Raw genomic sequence first — 19699 nt, 5'->3', positions numbered from 1 at the left:
GCAATTTAGGGAAGATCTAAGCAATTTAAGAAAACCCTGTCTCAAAATAAAAAACAAAAAGGACTGGGAATGTAACTCAGTGGTAAAGCACTCCTGGGTTCAATTCCCAGTACCAATAAATAAATAAATAAATAAATAAATAAATAAATAAATAAATAGTTGTATATAATGTGAATTTCACTCCCAACATTTTTTAAGCCTAGAAGAATTGTTCAGAGTTTTGTTTGTTTGTTAATTTGTTTTTATTTTTGACACACAGTCTTGCTGAAGTGGCCAGACTGGCCTTGAACTCCTCCTGCCTCTGCCTCTTGAGTAGCTGGGATTACAGACATGTAATTTTAAAATTTTTTATATTTTTGCAGTATTTGGGATGGAACCCAGGACCTTGCACTACTAGGTTCAATGCCCAGCACTAGAAAAGGAGAGGGGGGATGGCACCTGATCTGAGAGGATGCCAGGATGCCATTGTAATCCAGGCCACAGTCCAGGGCAGACTCCATTTCTTCTCTTTATCCTCTTGGTCAGGAGCCTACGCCCTGCAGACCTCAGGTCAAACTTGGTAATTAATCCCAGATGGGTTAAAGAGTTAAAAAGAAACTACATAAGAAATGCAAAGGAACATTTTATTTGTACAATCTTCCAGTGGGCAAGGACTTTGTAATACCACACCCAGATTCAAAGAACACAATACAAAGATTGATCTGATGAGAGAAAATTATAGAAACATCAGCCCAAGAAAACATTCATGAGCCACATATTATTTTTGTCAATGTCAGACTGCACAGATGACACTGTCCCACAAAATTATATTGCCTAGTGAGATAATATCCATTGTGGTTTCTGTAAACACACTTTATGATATTCACAAAACCACAAAACTGCCTCATAATGAATTCTCAGAATGTACCCATGTGATTAGTGACTCAGGACTGTATATTTGCACTTTATATAAGAAAGGATTAATAACTTTCCTATATAAAGAGGGAGCTGAAATCCATGTGAAAATTAGAAAAACATGTTGTCAAAGTAGATATAAAAGTAAGAATAGTGAATTTTCAACAGAAGATATATGAGCTCAATGGTAAAGTACCCCTAGGTTCAATCCCTAGTATCAATCAATCAATAAATAGTCAGTAGAAGGTGATGTGAATTTCACACAAAAACATGTAGAATAAGTATCACAAAGACATAGCATTTCAACTATGATATTTGAAGGTTTATTTATTTATTTATTTTTGTACCAGGGATGGAGCCCAGGGTCACTCAACCATTGAGCCACATCCCCATCCCTTTTATATATTTTATTTAGAGGCATAGTCTCACTGAGTTACTTAGGTCTCACAAAGTTACTGAGGCTGTCTTTGAACTTGCAATCCTCCTGCCTCAGCCTCCCCCATGTCACTGGGATTACAGGCATGCATCACCATGTGCAGTTCTGCAGGTTTATTTTTAATGAGCACGCTCCCTCTCACACACTAAACTACTCCCTTTGTAACTTTTCTGAAGGAAGTATAGCCAGGGGCAGTGGTGCATGCTTGTAATCCCAGCTACTTGGGGAGCCAAAGCAAGACCATGGGTTCAAAGCTGGCCTGGGTGACATAGTGAGATCCATCTCAGAAAAGAAAAAGAATTCCTCCTAAGGAGGACATTTTGGCAGTGATACATATGGAAGTCACAAAGAAAATCCTTTACCACAATTTCATTTAGGAGTTTTATTCTAAGGAAATAATCGAGAATTATTAATATTGAGTGACAGATGTATTTATCAAGCTTCAGACATATATGTCAACAATACATGGTGGGGCTGGGGATGTGACTCAAGCGGTAGCGCGCTCGCCTGGTATGCGTGCGGCCCGGGTTCGATCCTCAGCACCACAAACAAAGATGTTGTGTCCGCTGAGAACTAAAAAATAAATATTAAAAAAATTCTAAAAAAAAAAAAATACATGGGAAGTGGGCAACGACTACTGTTAGCTAGACCATGGATGTGTTTATGTATTCATTTTACAAATGCTTATTAAGCACCTTGAAACACAGGCACTATGCTTTGTGCTGGGGGCTGGAATTATGGAAGATTAGAGTTTCTTCTTTTAGTTTCTTTATATTTTCTGATTTCTCTATAATAGGCATGGATTACTTCTGCAAGTTATTTCAAATAAGTCTAAATAGTATTTTCTCTTAAATGTGGTATAAAAGCACAAAATAGCCTGTACTCATATTTACATATTTTTTTAAAAATAAGGATAATATTCTCCCCTGAAGTGCTGGGGATAGAACCCAGGCCCTCACATATGCTAGACAAGGGCTCTATCACTGAGCAACACCCTCAACCTAGGGTAATTTTCATAGAAAACAACAAGTGCCTGTGTCATTACCATGTGTTTTTATCTCAGCTCAGTCATCCACAGCTGGCAGTATCAGTTAAAGGGTCAGGAAGTGCTTGGCATGAGATTTTTGTTCTAGTTCCAGCCCAGCACTACCAGCCTGCGTGACTTTTCCATGGCACCCTCGGGCTGTGCACCTGTCCTTATACACAGAGACTTGGACCCAGGCCTCCCTGAGTCTTGATGGTTGAAGCCCTGCAATCCTCCTAGGACAGGAGAGAAGGGCCTGCAAGAAGCTTCAAGGATGCTTCTTGCTCCCCACTAGCCTCCCTATATCTCCTTAGTCTTTAGCTTCTTTTTGTTATCTGTGTAAATAATGAACTGTCTAAATCTCAAAGTGCTCATGGTATCTTTACCATGTGACTGCTTCAGGCTTTGGCTTGTCTGAACTTGACATAGTGGTGCCCAAAGTGGGACCCATAAACTTATTATGTCCTTTTTGAAGACATGAGCCAAGTTAAGAGATAAATTCCCAGGATCTAGTAGCACATGCTGTGGATAGGAAGGGTGAACAGTGAGATGGGCCAGGGTCCTCCTTCTCGGGGACTGCACAAACCAGATTAGGAGACAGGACCCTGATGGTCCAGGAGGGAAGAGGAGTAGGGAATTTCCAACTTCCTACGCACTCTGTCAACAGAGCCAAAAGGAGCACCAAATCAGCTTCATGATGGCACCTTAAGTTTGTTGAACAAACTGCCACTTCAAATCTGTGTCGATCTACATTTGCTGGTAGACCTGCTCCCTCTGAGTTGCCTCTTCCCTGCCTGGGTCCCCAGAATTCCCTGAGCTTCCAGCCACTGCAGACCTCCTGGAGGGGCTATGCAAAAGCCCTTTGGTTTCTTTCTGTAAAAACAGTAAAGGGAACCCCAAAGGAAAAGCAAGTCTTTGAGTGACAGACCTGTGAGCCAATCCCACCTGTGCGCTTCTGCAAAAAGGTATGATCAATATTGAAATCCTCAATTGTGAGGCTTCAAGAAATGCTGGCAAGACACCTTTGGTGTGCCAAGTTTACACTGCATAATGATATCTTGCTAGCAAACAGAGGCTTTTTGCCAAGATTCAGGGCTTGCTTGCCAAGTCAATGTTGTCTAAACAACACTGGAGTCACAACACTGAATCTCTGGCAGTCAAAGAAAATTGCTGTCTTTTATCAACTAAAACAAAAGTAAGAAAGAACCCCCTAGTAGGATGCTCAGACAGAAACTGTGCCTGCCAAAGGGGGCACACTGTCAGGGAAGCTGCCCACCTGTTCCTAACAGATTAACTACAGATTAAGTCTGTGGAGTTTTTGACCCTCTCTTTCCCCAAGGCTGAGGGAAGTGTCCTTTTGGAAAAAGGACAGCATAACCCAAGACACCAACTAGCAAGGTAGGGGACAGAATCCTAGCAGGTAGTCACAAATCCAGTTGCTGATGTTTTTAGTGACCAGAGGGGCTATCAGTCCTTGACCATTGTCCTTGAGATGACCAATAAGTTGTGTTGGTGTCTAGAGTTCAAGAAAGTGGGTCTTATAAAGTCAGGAGGGGCATTCTGTGGTTTTGCACCCTTCTATGTCACTGGGAAAGTAAAACTGCTTTGCTGGGATCCATGGCTGTGACCACAGGTAGAATCCTCCCTGGACATCAAAGGTAATCAGATCCTCAGAGATGCACTGAGGTCCCCTTTACACCTGGCCAGGAACACCTTAGCTGAGGAAGCGAGGGTGGAGGAGGAACAGGAGACTGGGCAGCACTTGCTCCTGCCTCTTCCCTTAATTGTGAGGCTTCAAGAAATGCTGGGAAAACACCTAAGGAAGCAGTCCACCTGAGAGGAGTGTCCAGCACCTGGGGAGTCCCCTCAGATGTCAAGACAGAAACCATGACTTCCCTTTAAGGCCACTGTGATCTGACCTGGATTTGTAATAGAAAACACAAGGTCTCAAATGCTCAGCTAGACTGACAAGTCTGTTCAAAGGGCACACTGGGGACAGTTGAATCTACATTAGATCCCAGAGATAGGCTCTGGAAAACACAGGACAAAATGAGTGCCCCTCAGGATAAGAAGAATATTATGGGCTGAATTGTGTCCCTCCCCCAAATTCCTGTGTTGATGTCCTAACTCCTCATACTTCCAAGTATGATCTTCCTTGGAGATAGGAACTTTATAGAAGTAACCAGTAAAAATGTGATCCCTGGGGTGGGCCTTAACCCAGTATGACCAATACACTTACAAAAAGGGGAAATTTGGAGGCAGACACACGTGCATGCAGATAGCATGCCTTGGGAACAGGACAGACATCCGCAGACCAAGGAAAGAGGCTTGAAACAGACCCTATGCTCACAGCCCTCACAAGGAACCAACCCTGCTAACACCTTGATTTTTGTCTTCCAGCTTCCAGAACTGGGAGACTACACACTTGTGTTGTTTAAGCCACTTAGTTTGTGGTACTGTTAGGCCCACCTGAACAAATTAACAAAGAGAAAAGTGGCCAACTGAGGATCCAGACTTGTCTCAGTCTATTTGAGCTGCTATAACATAAATCATAGCTTGGGTGTCTTATCAACAACAGAAACTTACTTTTTACACTTCTTGAAACTTGAAGTTCAAGTTCAAGGTGCCAGCAGATTCAGTGTCTGGTGAGGGCCCCCTTCCTGGTTCCTGGGTATCTATCTTTTGGCTGTGTCTTCACATGGTGGAAGGGGTATGTTAGCTTTCTGGGCCTTTTATAAAAAAAGGGCATTAATCCCATTCATGAGTGGTCTGCCCTTGTTTACCTCACAAAGACCCATCTCCAAATATCATCACCTTGGGGTTAAGTTTCAACATATGAATTTTAGGGGGACACAAATATTGACTACAAGACTATAGGGCCTGGCCATTATACCAGGGTATCCCTGTAGAGGAGACTGATGGTTTCCTATGAGGGAAATTCCCTTTATCAGGCCAAGAGAAGGACCCACAATGTAAAGCTCTGGGTCATAATAGTGAGAATCCTGTCAGCTGGGAATTTACTGTGGACAAAAAGGTGACCCAGAGGACCCAGATCCCCTTGCTGAGGCCTGTGCTATTGGAACTGGCATTGATCTGACTCTTCATGTTCCCTCTCTACCCAGACTTATTCCCTTCAAAATGAACAGAGCAAAGGCCCAAGTCCCTCCTTTCCTAAGAAGGATCAGAGGACTCATGTCCTGATCAAGGTATGCTGGGGAATTGTTGGCAATCAAGGTTGTTAAAAACCTTTTCAGCCTTTTCAGACACTGAGGCACAAGTCACTAGGGTGCCAAGAAATTTCCATAGGTGTCATCAACAAATTACTTTAACTGAATTTGGAATCAACTCTTCCAATTGGTCAATGGATGGGTATAATTTGGGGGTATTTCTTCTCCAAAGAAACAGAACTCATGGGATGTTTGCATACAGAGAGGTTTATTGTAAGGAAGGAGCTCATACGATATGGAGGTGGCAGGTCTGAAATCTGCAGGGCAGGCTGGGGATTCCAGCAGGAGTCCATGCAGGGTCTGAAAACAGTCCAGAGGCAGAATTCCATTTCTGGGACTTCAACCTTTTCATTTAAGGCCTTCAACTGACTGGATGAGGCCCACCCACCTTATGAAGGATAAACTGCTTTATTCAAAGTCCACCAATTTAAAGGTTAATCACATCTAAAAGACACTTGGCAGTTGCACCTAGACTGGCATTTGACCAAAAAATTGGTTGCCATGGAAGTGAACACATAAAATCAATGGACACAGCTGATATGTGTTTTTGAGCCAATTTAATGTACTATGGAATGGATATGTTAAGTACATGGAATACAGCACTTGATTGTAAGGGATGTTCCTAATGGAGAAATGTCACAAAACAGTAGTAGGGGGTCAAGTCAACCATTGGGAGGCCACTCAGTTCCCTGAGTGCAGCCATAACATATCAATAAAGTAGTATAGGATGCCAGGGGAGAGGAGGGTAAAAGGAAGACCACCACCTTGTTAGAGAACTGGTAGAGGTATCATGCTTAAAGAAACTCTCCAGCAGGCCTGGGGTTGTGGCTCAGTGGTAGCGTGCTTGCCTACCACGTGTTAAGGCCCTGGGTTCGATCCTCAGCACAAATTTAAAAAAATAAGTAAATAAAGTAAAGGTATTGTGTCCATCTACAACTAAAAGAATTTTTTTTTTAAAAGAGAGACACACTCCCTCAGAGTGAAGAGACTCAGGCCACTTGAGTCACTCAGCCCCAGAGAGTCTTGTCCTCTAATGTGTCAGTGACTAACAACCTTGGAGGCTGGAATCTATGACAAAAAGATGTGGCTAGTAGCCTAATGGCTCTCTAAGGTTGTGGAGGTGGATCTTGCCTGATGTCACCCCTTTCCCCCACAAAATGCTGTATTTGAGAGAAAATAACTGGCTTGTTATAGAGCACTGTTAGACACCAAGAGATTGATGATGTTCAAGTATTGTCATGCCCTGATGTCACTATCTGGGATGGGCAGAAATGAGAATACCAACAAAGGAGGCATTGCATGTTTATGCATGATGAAAACACACACACACACACACACACACACACACACACACACACAGGAATTCTCCCTTAGCCATAATTTCCACGATTTCTGTTGATGGTGGACCCACAGTCCAAAAACATTAAGTGGAAAGAATATTCATATAACTTTTTTACAATATATTATTATAGTTATTATATTTTTATCTTATTTATTGTTGTTCATCTCTTACTGTGCCTAATTCATAAGTTAAGCTTTATCATAGATATTTACATATGGGAAAAAACATGGTACATATAGGGTTCAGCATTATCTGTGGTTCCATGCATCCACTGGGGGTCTGGGAATGAACACCTGTAGATAAGGAAGGACTATTATTAAGCCTCTTTCTTAAGCGGAAGTGGTGTCTATGAAAGAAGTAAACCGGGTTGGGGTGGATCTCCTAAAAATCAAAGAGAGATCAGTAAGAGGAAAGAGATCAAGAGGTAGGGGAAGGGAGGTAGACAGGCTGGGGAGTGATATTGGCCAAATTATATTGTTATATTATGTGCATATACAAACATGTAACAAATCCCATCATTAAGTATACTATAATGCACCAATAAAAATTGTGTGAAAAAAAGTAAACCAAACATTAGCTAGTCATTTTCTAGGAGCTGATCCAGATTCAGGGTCTATGTCAGCACTTTGGGTTTCTTGGGCACTTTATTGCACTGAAATTATTGATGGCTCCCGGGCCTGATTCAGGGAGGGATCAGCTAAGTTGAAAGCATGTGGGGTATACTGAGTTACTGCTACTGCATAGTCCCAACAAAAACTGTTCAAAACTGGCATGAAATCAGAAACAGTGGCACATGCCAGCTGCGTGGGAGGCTGAGGCAGGAGGATTGCACCTCGACAACCTAGTAATACCCTGTCTCAAAAATAACAAATATAAAGGGCTGGGATGTAGCTGAGTAGCACACCCCTGGGTTTAATCCCCAGCACCCCCAAAAAAAATTGGCATGGAAAAGAGAATTCTGTTCAGTGGACACAGCTGTAGCACTAGCTTTAGGAAAAAACACTGAAAAGCACTTTATCACATTTTCACTGACTCATAGCAGTATGGATTGGTGCCTGGCAGCAGGATCGACTGGAGGAGCAAGTCTCAGCCTCTCTGGAGATAAACATTATGGCAGCAAATCACACAAGACCACCACACCTCTCCCTACCTTTGTGATCTAAACAGAAGCCCACAGAAAAAGTCACCTAGGGATGAACATCAGTGGAATCAACAAGCTGGTTAGACCATAGTCACATGGATACACCATCACAGGGTATGGTAACTCATGTACAATTCAAGATTGGGGGCCAAAACAAAATCTAGTGGTTACGGCACATGAGGTCGAGAAAGCTTGGCAGATCTGACCAGATTGCAAGCCACACAGGCCAGTGGTAAGGGAAACCCTGTGACACATAGTGAGGGGCACTGGCATTGACCTGTACTGTAAATAAACTATTAGATCCCTTGCCATTTTCTCAAGATTACTGCTGGGTATTGACTGTTATAAATATGGCACCATTATTTTCATCCACACAGTAGATGTGGCAAATTATTCACAGACCCTTAGATGGACTACAGTACATATGTGGATTCTCCAAAAGCATCCAATCAGATGATGGTGCCACCTTGATAGCAAAAAGAACCCAGAAGTGGTAATTATCTGAGACACTGACTGCACCTTCCATGCCCTATATTATCCTTGGGCAACAGCAAGACAGAGCAGGTAGGACCCTGATTCTCCCAAGGTTTCCACCTGAGGGAACTTTTTTTTTAAAATAAAAAGTTCTCACCAATGACCAGGTTAAGGAGTTGCTGACTCCTCCCTATAAGCTTTCCCCAAACCACAACATATGCAACATGCCTGAACTTGACCCATATATGACCTTGCTAAAGTGGTGATAGTGAGTACCTCTACCATCTTTTGAGAGTCAAGTGCAGAGGGACCCAAAATGCATAAGCAGATCATCATATCAAGTGCTCTTCTTTAAAGAGCTCAAAGAAAGGACATGACTTGTGCAGAAATCCTGAGCCTGTCACACCCATCCTTTGCTCCTCGAATCTTCAGAGGACAGTCAGGGGACTCTAAGCCGTGTACTATCTCCTCGAGCTAAGAGTTACAAATAGACTCTTAACTCATTATTTTCATCATCTCATTCATGGTACACCTAAAAAACTTAAAAATGAGCAACAAATATACCACATAATAACTTTGAAATAAATATTTTTGTATTTAGAGTTCTATTCTTTTGAGAAAATAGGCAAATGATTATGATAATATTCACATAACATGATAATATTAATGACATAATTGATATAATTAATGATAATAAATTATGTAATAAGCTCTAGATTATGATTTCCAACCTATTTTAATGCATACATGTCAATTTCATTGAGATATCTGCAGAATTGAAAACTTGGGACTTAATGAGTTAAAAGAGAAACTAAAAAAGATTAACTAGGTCACCAAGACTCAACTGCCACTGGATCACATGCTTAAGAAAGCCGATTTGGATACGAATGTGGCAATTCATCATAAGAGGAGCTCACACTGAGCATGATTTTTAAGTATGAGATTGAGGAAGTAGGAAGAGAACCTGATTGGCTGTAAGAGACACAAACCAGATAGTTAACTCCTCTCATTCTGCTATCTTTCTTCCCATTCCTACTCCTTAGGAAACTAGGCTACTGGAATTTGCAAAGTAGCAAATAGAGTTAAGAAGTGAATGGCTTAAACTTGGTGCTTCTTTTGCCACCAGCTATGCTTGCTGTCTTGGGCAATCATGGATAGTGATGATAATGATCATGTGTAGAAGGTGATAATTCCTAAGATGATCCTCATGTGGTCCACACATCAGAGGGTGGGAGACCGTCTAAGATGCTAGAAAGCAAACAAGAAGACTCTACTGAGCCAGGTGCAGTGGAGCACTCCTATGATCTAGCTACTTGGGAGGCTGAGGCAGAAGGATCATAAGCTCCAGGGCAGCCTTGGCAATTTAGCAAGATCCTGTCTCAAAATTAAAAATAAATAAAAAGGACGGAGATGTAGCTCAGTGATAGAGCACCCTTGAGTTCAGTCAGCTCTTGTCCACAGGATATCTAACATACTCTGCCACCATTCCCAACTTGATTGCTGGCAAACAAAGAATCTGAATCTGAGAATTCATAGAAACTTCCTACAGACACTGACCACAGAAAGTTCGCAAAAGATGACAGAACAAGTACTGGGCGCAGTGGGGCACCTCTATAGTCCCAGCAGCTTGGGAGGTTGAGGCAGGAGGATCACAAGTTCAAGGCCAGCCACAGTAACTTAGGAACACCCTGTTTCAAAATAAAAAAATAAAAAGGGCTGGAGCTATAGCTCAGAAGTAAAGTGAGTTACTTTCAATTACCAGTGCCTCCCTCCCAAAAAATTTGGTCTCTTTGGTCTCCTCCTGTTATTGTTGGCCTCTTTTGGACACTTGTCACAGGTTGTTCCAAGGTTGTCAGCCAGTTCCTGCCGGCTGGCTGATTAGGTGCAGGTGATGACAGCTTTCATTGCACTCCAAATGGTGCTGAGCTGCTGTCTGTCCTCCAAATAGGCCTGACCAACCTGCATGGAGTCATGGCCGTGCCCACTTTCATCTAATGTTGCCTAAAACAAACAGAATAAGCTGGGTGCGGTGGTGCATGCCTGTAGTCCCAGCTACTCAGGAGGCTGAGGCAGGATAGCAAGTTCAAGTCCAGGCTGGACAACTTAGCAAGAACCTGTCTCAAGTCTGGGATATAGCTCAGTGGTAAAACATTCACCTAGCTTGCACGAAGCCCTAGGTTCAATCCCCAGTGGTAAGTGGGTGGGGAACTGTGATCCTCTGCAACAAGACAGATGGGAGGTCTGTAAAGAGCTGCTTGAGGCCACCTCTTCTACTCAACCCTCATCTCACCTGGGAGACTGTCATGAAACTGCATCTCATTGCCTCCCTGTGAGTTCCCACAAGACATGAGCCTTCCAACCCCGCCTGCCTCAGAAAAAAGCTGCAGAGCATATAGTTCCTTAGCTGCAGCCTGGAAGGGGCTTGATGGCAGCAAGGACACCCTACAATCCATGCTGAAGTCATCTGTCTCCTTGTGTTTTGGTGCTGTCATTTGGGGTGTGTGGGACAAGGTGGGTGGCCCCTTTGGCTTATTCGTTTTTCACTATCTATGTAGGTAATAAACTGTCTAAATCTAAGAGTGGCTCTTTGTATCTTTACTGGCTGAATCTCTCAGGCCTTGGCTTTGACGTATCTTTTATGTATGAGCTTACCTATATTTTCTCATCAGTTAAAAAAAGGAATTATAATACTAGTGGACCCCAAAGATATATGGTGGCTAGCCTATGTGTTAAGGGTAGATAATCCCAAGCAGGCCCTGGAATCTGTTAACTAAATGATAAGGATGGTGTCCAGAAAGCACTAATCTGCCTCCAAGGCAAAGGGTTGTAATCGGAGAGGTGCAGAGGCTGGAAGTCAGGGAGTAGAACTGAAATCTTATGTAATACGCACAAACTCTCTTTTTAAATTTTATTTATTTATTTATTTTTTGACGTAGAAAAAATAAAAAGCTTTCAGCTTTTCAAAGTGTTGGGAAACCCCAAATTTAGACAACTGAGCTCTGAATTCTGTGTACTTTTAGAACTCAAGAAGTGATAGAGCCAAAAAGTGGAAACAACCCAAATATCTATCAATGGACAATGGCTAAACAGATTATGATGTATCCCTACAATGGCACATTATCCAGCCATAAAAACAAATGAAGTACTGATACTGCAATATGGATAAAGCTTGTTGCAAACATTAAGTAAAAGAAGCTTGTCATAAAAGGCCACATGCTGCAAGATTGCATTTCTATGCAATGTTCATGACATGCAAATCCATAGACAGGAAGTAGATTAGTGGTCACCAGCGGCTGGCAGAAAGATGAGTAAATGAGGGGTGACTGCTAAGGGGGTACCAGGTTTTTCTCTAGGGTGTTGGTTGCACAAATGTGTAAATATACTAAAAAACATTTAATTATAAATGGGTGAAAAAATGTGGTACATATACAGAATGGAATTTTACTCAGCATTAAAAGAGAATAAAATCATGGCATTTGCAGGTAAACGGATGGTGTTAAAAAAGATAAAGCTAAGTGAAGTTAGCCAATCCCAAAAAAACAAATGCCAAATGTTTTCTCTGATATAAGGAGGCTGACTCATAGTGGGGTAGGGAGGGGGAGCATGGGAGGAATAGATTAATTCTAGATAGGGCAGAGGGGGAGGGAAAAGGGAGGGGGCAGGGGATTAGCAAGAACGGTGGAATGTGATAGACATCATTATCCAAAGTACAGGTATGAAGACTCCAGTTGGGTGTCAACCTACTTTATATACAAACAGAGATATGAAAAATTATGGTATATATGTGTAATAAGAATTGTAATGCAAAAAAAGTACATGTATAAAGGCATGAATTGGCGTGAACACACTCTATATACAAAGACATGAAAAATTGTACTCTACGTGTGTAATAAGAATTGTAATGCATTACGTGTCATGTATTTAAAAAATAAAATCAATAAAACTAAAAAAATTAAATAAAATACAAAATAATAATAATTATTATTATTATAAACGGGTGAATTGCATAGGATGTAATTATCTTAATCTGTTACCACAAAACACAAAAAGGAACACTTATGTTACCTGAAATCTACTTCCCACCAAAAATCTGATGACTGCTCTTGGTTGTTAAACTAATTGGGGGCTTGTTTGGTTTAGCAAGAGGCTCCTTGGGGAAGCTCTCATCTCAGCTAAACAAGAAAAGCACAAGAAATAGCCCTGACAACCAGAGCAAACTCACCAACACCCGGCACTGTTCTGCCAGGGTCAACAAATCAGCTTTTAGCTAGCAGCCAGCAGTTGTATAAACAAGAGTGACCTAACTCCAGACACAGGCCACCAGTGTCTATATGGCTGACAGATGACAGAAAGAAGGCCCATTCTGGGTCACAGGCAGGGGAGTACAGCAGGGAAAGCCCATCTGAGTGCTGCCAAAGTGTCATCAGGAGTTAACCCCAACCCCTCACACAAGTGGAATCCACATCTCCAAGTGACAGGAGGTGCCAAATAATTAACAACATTCCCAGCTTCTCCTTGCTCTGCACCTTGCCGTGAATGAGCTCCTCCAAGATCAGAGCAAGCTGGTGGCGCAATTTGGACTCATGATGAGTGGAATTACTTACATTCTTTTTATTTTTTTCAATTTTAGTTGTAAATGGACACAATACCTTTATTTTATTTTTATGTGGTGCTGAAGATAGAACCCAGTACCTCACACATGCTATCGAGGCAAGTGCTCTACCACTGAGCCAGGACCCCAGCCCACTATTCTTTATTATGAATATGTTAGTGTTGAAAATTCAGTCAAAAACACCCATGTACCCACTTTTCTCAAATTAAGACAAGTTCATATTTATCATATTTTCTTTCAGTATTTTTCAATACTTATGTATTTATTTTAAAATTATAAAATGAATTACTGAACTTAAGTATTACATAGTAGAAACTAGACATTTTAAAAAGACTTTATACATAGATGTTTATACATATATAATAATATCTGGTGGAAACTTTTTTTCTTTCTTTTCTTTTTTTTTTTTTTTTTTGGTTAGGGCTCTACCACTGAGCTATATCACCAGCCCATATTCTTCAAATATTTTTTAAATGAAAAATTTAATATACAAAGTCCCCTTTTTAGTCTTCCTTAGTCCTTTTGCCCTTCCTCCCCAGAGTAACAACTACCCTGAATTTGGTTATATAACTTTATTATACACACACACAGAAAGACATACATATCAACATGTAGATACACATGGATATGTATGTATGTATCTAATGATAACTTATAGAATTTCTGTGTGGTTTATAATTCATATAAGTAAGGCAGAAGGATCACAAAGTCAAGGCCAGAATGATCAGTTTAGTGAGACTTTATCTCAAATAAAGTAAAAAAGGATGGAAGAATAGCTCAGTGAGAGAACACCCCTGGGTTCAATTTCCCCAGTACTACAAACTACAAACAAACAAAAAATAAATCATAGAAGTAGTATTCTATTGTATATATTATTCTGTACTCAACTTTGCTTTGAGTTTTCCATATTGTTGATGGACATTTCACACTTCTGATCTTTTTTTGCTTGGTTTGGGGATTGAACCCAGGGCTTCCTGCATGTTAGACAAGGACTTTACCACAGCCCAGCCATAATTTTTTTTTTTTATTTTATAAACAAAGCTTACAAAAAGACATTTTTGTGCATGTCATTACTTCAACACTCAGAAAAGTTTCTGTTTCTCTGAAAGAATACAGAACTACCATAAGTTATAAAGATGTGTACCAGAGAGGTGGACAGTAAGAATTTCCCTCTGAGGGCTAGGGCCCAATGGTAGAGCACTTGCCTTGCATGTGTGAGACCCTGGGTTCAATCCCCAGCACCACATAAAAATAAACAAATAAAAATAAAGATATTGTGTCCATCTACAACTAAAAAATATTTTAAAAAATAATAATTTCCCCTGATTTTGTGACCTAGAAAAACAATGGGATATAATGGGATGAAGGTAGGGGAGCATCCCAAAGTGATTCAAGAAGAGCTGCACCTGGGATGTCCTCAGGGAGACCCTCAGAAAACCAAAAGCACTGTCCACCCCTGCGGCCAGCTCCCACAGCAACCAAGGGAAACTTCAGGGGGCTAGAACAACACAACGTGGTCTGCAAGTCCTGCCAGGCTGATCAGTGAGAATACCAAAAAAGGAGTGGATGACCAACAACAGAGGCAAAGGTCAAAAGAGTATTCAAAAGTAAGGACTCAGAGCCCAACAGGGATACGGGATGGGAATGGGTGTCAAAAGATTCCCAAAATCTTATGTTGGACAGAGATACATACAGTCAACCATGTTTTATCTCCTGCTCTCAATTTCTTTGCTTTTTTGTTTTCTTTTGCACTCGTGAGTACTGAACCCAGGATGTTGTACCACTGAGCTACATCCCCAGCCCTTTTTAAATTTTATTTTGAGATAGTATCTCATTAAGTTGTCCAGGCTGTCCTCAAACTTGCCATCCTCCTGCCTCAGCCTCTCAAGTCACTGGGATTTTTGCCGGACTGCTATTGTTTTTGTTTTGTTTTGTTTTAATCACAAAAGGTAATAAATATGTGGACACAGTTAAAATCCAAAAAATGTAAAAGGGTGTATGATGGCAAGGATGTCTTCCTCCTGACTTTCATGTCCGGAGTCCAAAACCCCTATACAGAGGCAACCCTTGTTGTCCATTTCTTGTGTGTTCTTCTAGAGATTTTCTTTGTCATCATTAGTAGTTGTTCTCATGGTGCCAAGGACCTAGGGCAGGGTCTAGTGCATGCTAGGCAAGTGTTCTACACTTGAGCTACACCCCCAGCCCTCCAGAGGTATTTCATGCATACACAAACATGTCTATAATCACATCTGCCTCATACTCTTTCTTTATCCACAAATAATGGCACATTACATATTTTGGCACCTTACCTTCTTCCCGAGTCTTAGCAAGCAATTCATAGTTGTACAATGGATTGCCCCATTCTTTTTAGAGGTTGCCTAAAACCCCATCTTGTGGATGGGCCATAATTTAATTAGGCTTCTATTATGGAACATTTAAGTCACTCTAATCTTTCCCAGCCGCATAGAATGCTGCCTTAAACATTCTTCAGTACCTCACTGACCACAGTGGTGCTGTAAGATAAAACCCTGGCAGTGCAATTGTTAAGCTGGTATGAGCCCTGAATTTTTTACCTTCATACCTAGCCTCAAATTTCCCATTCCTGAGGCTTAAAGGCAGTGTACTCTATTCTCCCACAGCCTAAAAGAGAACCTGTTCATGTCTGCCAAATGACACTGAAAAACACACCTATAAGCTCTGGTAGGTGTAAAGGTGACATTAGTGTTGGGGAAGAAGATCTATTGAATCAATAAAAAGAGAATGTGTTAACAGAAGAGAGGTGATCGTTACAAAATGCAGAAGAGGGGGAGCCAAACAGCAAGGCTGTGGCAGCATTTACCTCTCACTCTCCAAGGGAGAGCCCCACTTCACCTAAGGGAGGGGCATCTGAGAAGCTCATTCAACCAGGTTTCTCCATGGTCTAAGTGGAATTTCCTTCCATACAATTCCACTCCTTTAGTTCTGGGTCCTTGCATGCAAGCAGTCTACTAATGTAGTCATTCACTTTTCTCCCTAGGTACCTGGATCCTTGGGACAATGTAGTGAATTAAACATGGCTATGGATTCTTGGACATCTCTTCCCTTAGAAAGTAGGGTCTACGTCTTCTCTAAAGTCTTGGATGCGGTAACTTCTCTGATAAATGCAATATAGTGAACATGCTGTTGTGCCCATTTCCAGGCCCAGGCCTTAAGAAATGGAGAAATTCTACTTTCTGTCTTTTAAACACTTACTCAGGACTGCTAGAACCACGTAAGAAGACTATCTTAACACCTCCATTCTTTGAGGAAGCCCAAGCCAGCCCTGCAGAGAGACAGAGACCCAGCTGTTCTAGGCCAAACCAGCCTGGCCACCAATCATGCCATGGAAGAAGGCTTCCTGGTCATTCCAGCCCCAGGAGATGTGACATATCAGTCAAAAGTCAGACTGGAAGTCCAGACATAAGGCTCCACTTGAGCAATTCTTCAGCCATTTGAACTGAACCCCTCCTCAACTCCCTCATGAAATAGAGAAAAGTCCTCTTCATGGTACCCTGCTCAAATTCCTGACCCACAAGATTGTGACTCCAGCAAAATGTTTGTTATTTTAAGCCACTATATTTGGGGATAGTTCATTATGCAATAATACAGAACCAGAACAGGGCATGTTTGCATGACAGAGTAATATGACCCTGAGGGGATTGATCACCTCACAAAATAAACACGGGGGCACTCCAGTCCACACAGTTGTTTCTGTGGGTTTGGTCAATGTGAGTCAATCCCCAATAATCTGCCCATGCTGATTGTGCTGACAAAGTTTAGTTTCTGAGCCAGGTGTGATGGCATGTGCCTATAATGCAAGTTATTAGGGAGGCCAAGGCAAGAGGATTGCCAAGTTTGAGGCTGGCCTTGGCAACTTAGTGAGACCCTGACTCAAAAAAAAAAAAAAATAGAAAAGGGTTTGGAGTATAGCTTACTGGTAGAATGCCCCTGGGTTCAATCTCCCCAACCCCCACCCCGACAATTTAACTTCTGCACTAGAAACACTAAGAACTGAAGGGCCAGGCTCAACCGGTCTGCCCTCCTCCTTCACTGTATCTCCTTCACTCTATCTTAGGTCAAACTACCCAGAGCAAGGAGGAGCTGGGAAGACAAGTGTCACAGAAGTTTACCACTAGGAGCGTCCACTGCCCACTGCCACTCCTGAAACCTAAGACCATGCCTGGTGCTGCAGGGACAGAGGTGGAAATGATGTAGGCTCAGCTCCCGGAGCTTTACCAGCCCAGTCTCTAAGCCATGTAAACAGGTGATGACAAGAAACATGATACATGAAATGACAAATATGTGCTCAGGCAATCGGGGTCCACAGAAGGGTCCAGTCCAGGTAGTCCACAATCCCACAATCAGAGCTATAGAGCAGATAAATCTCACAATTCTCAGAACAACATCTTTGAAAGACAAAAGTTTGGTAGAGATTTAACATATGTCAATGTTTCTTTTTTCTACTTTTTTTTTTTTTTGGTGTTGGGATTGAACCCAGGTCCTTCCCATGCTTGGCAAACACTCTACCACTGAGCTATATCCCTGACCCTCTGGCACTGTTAACATCATTGTTTGGCAGTTCCCTTAAACGTTTCAATGCTTCCCTAAGATGACTGTATTATTTTTATGTGTGATAATGTGGAGAGTTTGTCTGTGTTTGTTTTGTGAGGTTTTGGGGGTATTTTTTTTCAGCCATGTTGGGGAACAAATCCAAGGCCTGGAACATGCTGGGCAAGTACTCTACCAGCGAGCTATGCCCTCAGCACCTTTTAAAAAAATAAAAATAAATAAAATAAAATAAAATAAAATAATAAGGATGCAGAGGACTTCATAAGTTGGCTACCCTGACACCCCTTCCTCTTCTCCCTTTTGGGTGGGAGCCACCCAGTTTGGGTGGGGGGCCTCAACCCTCGCTTTAGGAGTGAAGCTGCATAGGGCTAAGCTAATTAAAATGTGTCTCTGTTCTGGCCATTATGATGGACTCCAGGATGGGCAATTAACCCAGGCCAACCTAGTCAACCAACTTCTACAAGACAGCAGAGCCAAAAGAACTGCAGAAAAATAAACTGTAGCTTGATGACTTCATGCCTCTTGCTATGATTCGATTATATCTTGCTCCTCAGAGATTCATGTGCTGGAAGCCTGGTCCTGAAACTCATAGTATTAAAAAGTGGTGGGACCTTTAAGGATAGAACTTCATGGGCTAGAGTTATGGCTCAGCGGTAGAGCACTTGCTTGGCATGTGTGAGGCCCTGGGTTCAATCCGCAGCAATGCATATAAGTAAATAAATTAAATAAAAGACTCATTGACGATTAAAAAATATTTTTTAAAAAAGAGTAAAACTTCATGGGAGGTGACTGGGTCATAACCACCCTCATGATGGAAATAGCTTAGTTTCAGTGAGCAGAGCTGGCCTCTCCCTGCTCTATTTCTTCTTATCTTGTCATGTGACCTCTCTCCACACACATACTTACCTCCTCTCCTACTTCTCCGCCATGTTATGGCACAGCCAAGAGGACCCTCACCAGACACTGGTACCTCATACTCTTTGGATTTTTCAGAATTATAAGCCAAATAAACCTCTTTTCTTTAAAGTTACCCAGCCTCCGGTATTTCATTACAGCAACACAAAATGGACTAAGACAGAAACTTATTACTGAGTAGCATTGTTGCTATGATGATACCTAAGAACATGGAAGTGGTTTTTGAACTAGGTAATGAGCAAGGGTTGGAAGAGCTTGGAGTCAATGGGTCTTTTATTTAAACAAAGCACTGTGGGCAATTCTGGTGAGGATGCAAACAAAGAGACTTGGAAGGAGCTAGATACTCTTTTTTAAAAATTTTTTTTAGTTGTAGATGGATTCAATACCTTTATTTTATTTATTTGTTTTTATGTGGTGCTGAGGATCGAACCCGGTGCTTCACACATGCTGGCAAGCACTCTACCACTGAGCCACAATCCCAGCCCAGGAGCTAGATATTCTTAGAGATTGCCTGAGTTGTTGTGACTGCAATGATGATAAAAATGAGGACAGTAAAGAACATGCAGACAAGGTCTCAAATAAAAAGGAAAAATATATCTTATTGGAAATCAGAGAATAGGCCATCCTTGTTATTAAGTAGCAAGGAACTTAGCTGAATTGCATCCATGCCCTACAGCTTTGTGAAAGGCCAAATTTAGGGTGATGACTTAATAGGTATCTGGCAAAAGAAATTTCTAAGCAAAATACAGAAGGAGCTGTGTGGGTACTTTAAAATATATATATACAGTAAGATTCAGGAGCAATGGCAATGACCTGGGGTGGATAATAAGAAGAAAAGGAGAGTGTGGGAATTTGGAAAAAGTCACAGCCTACTTATATCAAGAGAAAAAAAAAGGAAAAAAGAAAAAAGGGTGTAGGGGTGAAGCCACCACTTGTTAAAGAGATTATTAGACAGACAAAGGGAGCTGGGCATCAGGACACCCTTCCATCACAGTCCCAGAGGACGCAGAGGGCAGAATGGTTTCAGGAACTGCCACCCAGGGCCAC

At 41.7% G+C, this 19699-nt stretch overlaps 1 protein-coding gene across 2 annotated transcripts in view; it reads right to left on the bottom strand.

The window, feature by feature from the left end:
• CYP27A1 (cytochrome P450 family 27 subfamily A member 1) overlaps positions 1-19699 on the bottom strand; it is a 38587-nt gene that overhangs the window by 15600 nt on the left and 3288 nt on the right. The gene's annotated exons all lie outside the window — the stretch shown is intronic.

The sequence above is a fragment of the Spermophilus citellus genome (assembly GCF_964194105.1).
Source record: "Spermophilus citellus genome assembly, chromosome: 11".
NCBI lineage: Eukaryota > Metazoa > Chordata > Mammalia > Rodentia > Sciuridae > Spermophilus > Spermophilus citellus.
Note: the sequence above shows the minus strand (reverse complement) of the source record. Positions and strands in the feature narration are given on the sequence as shown.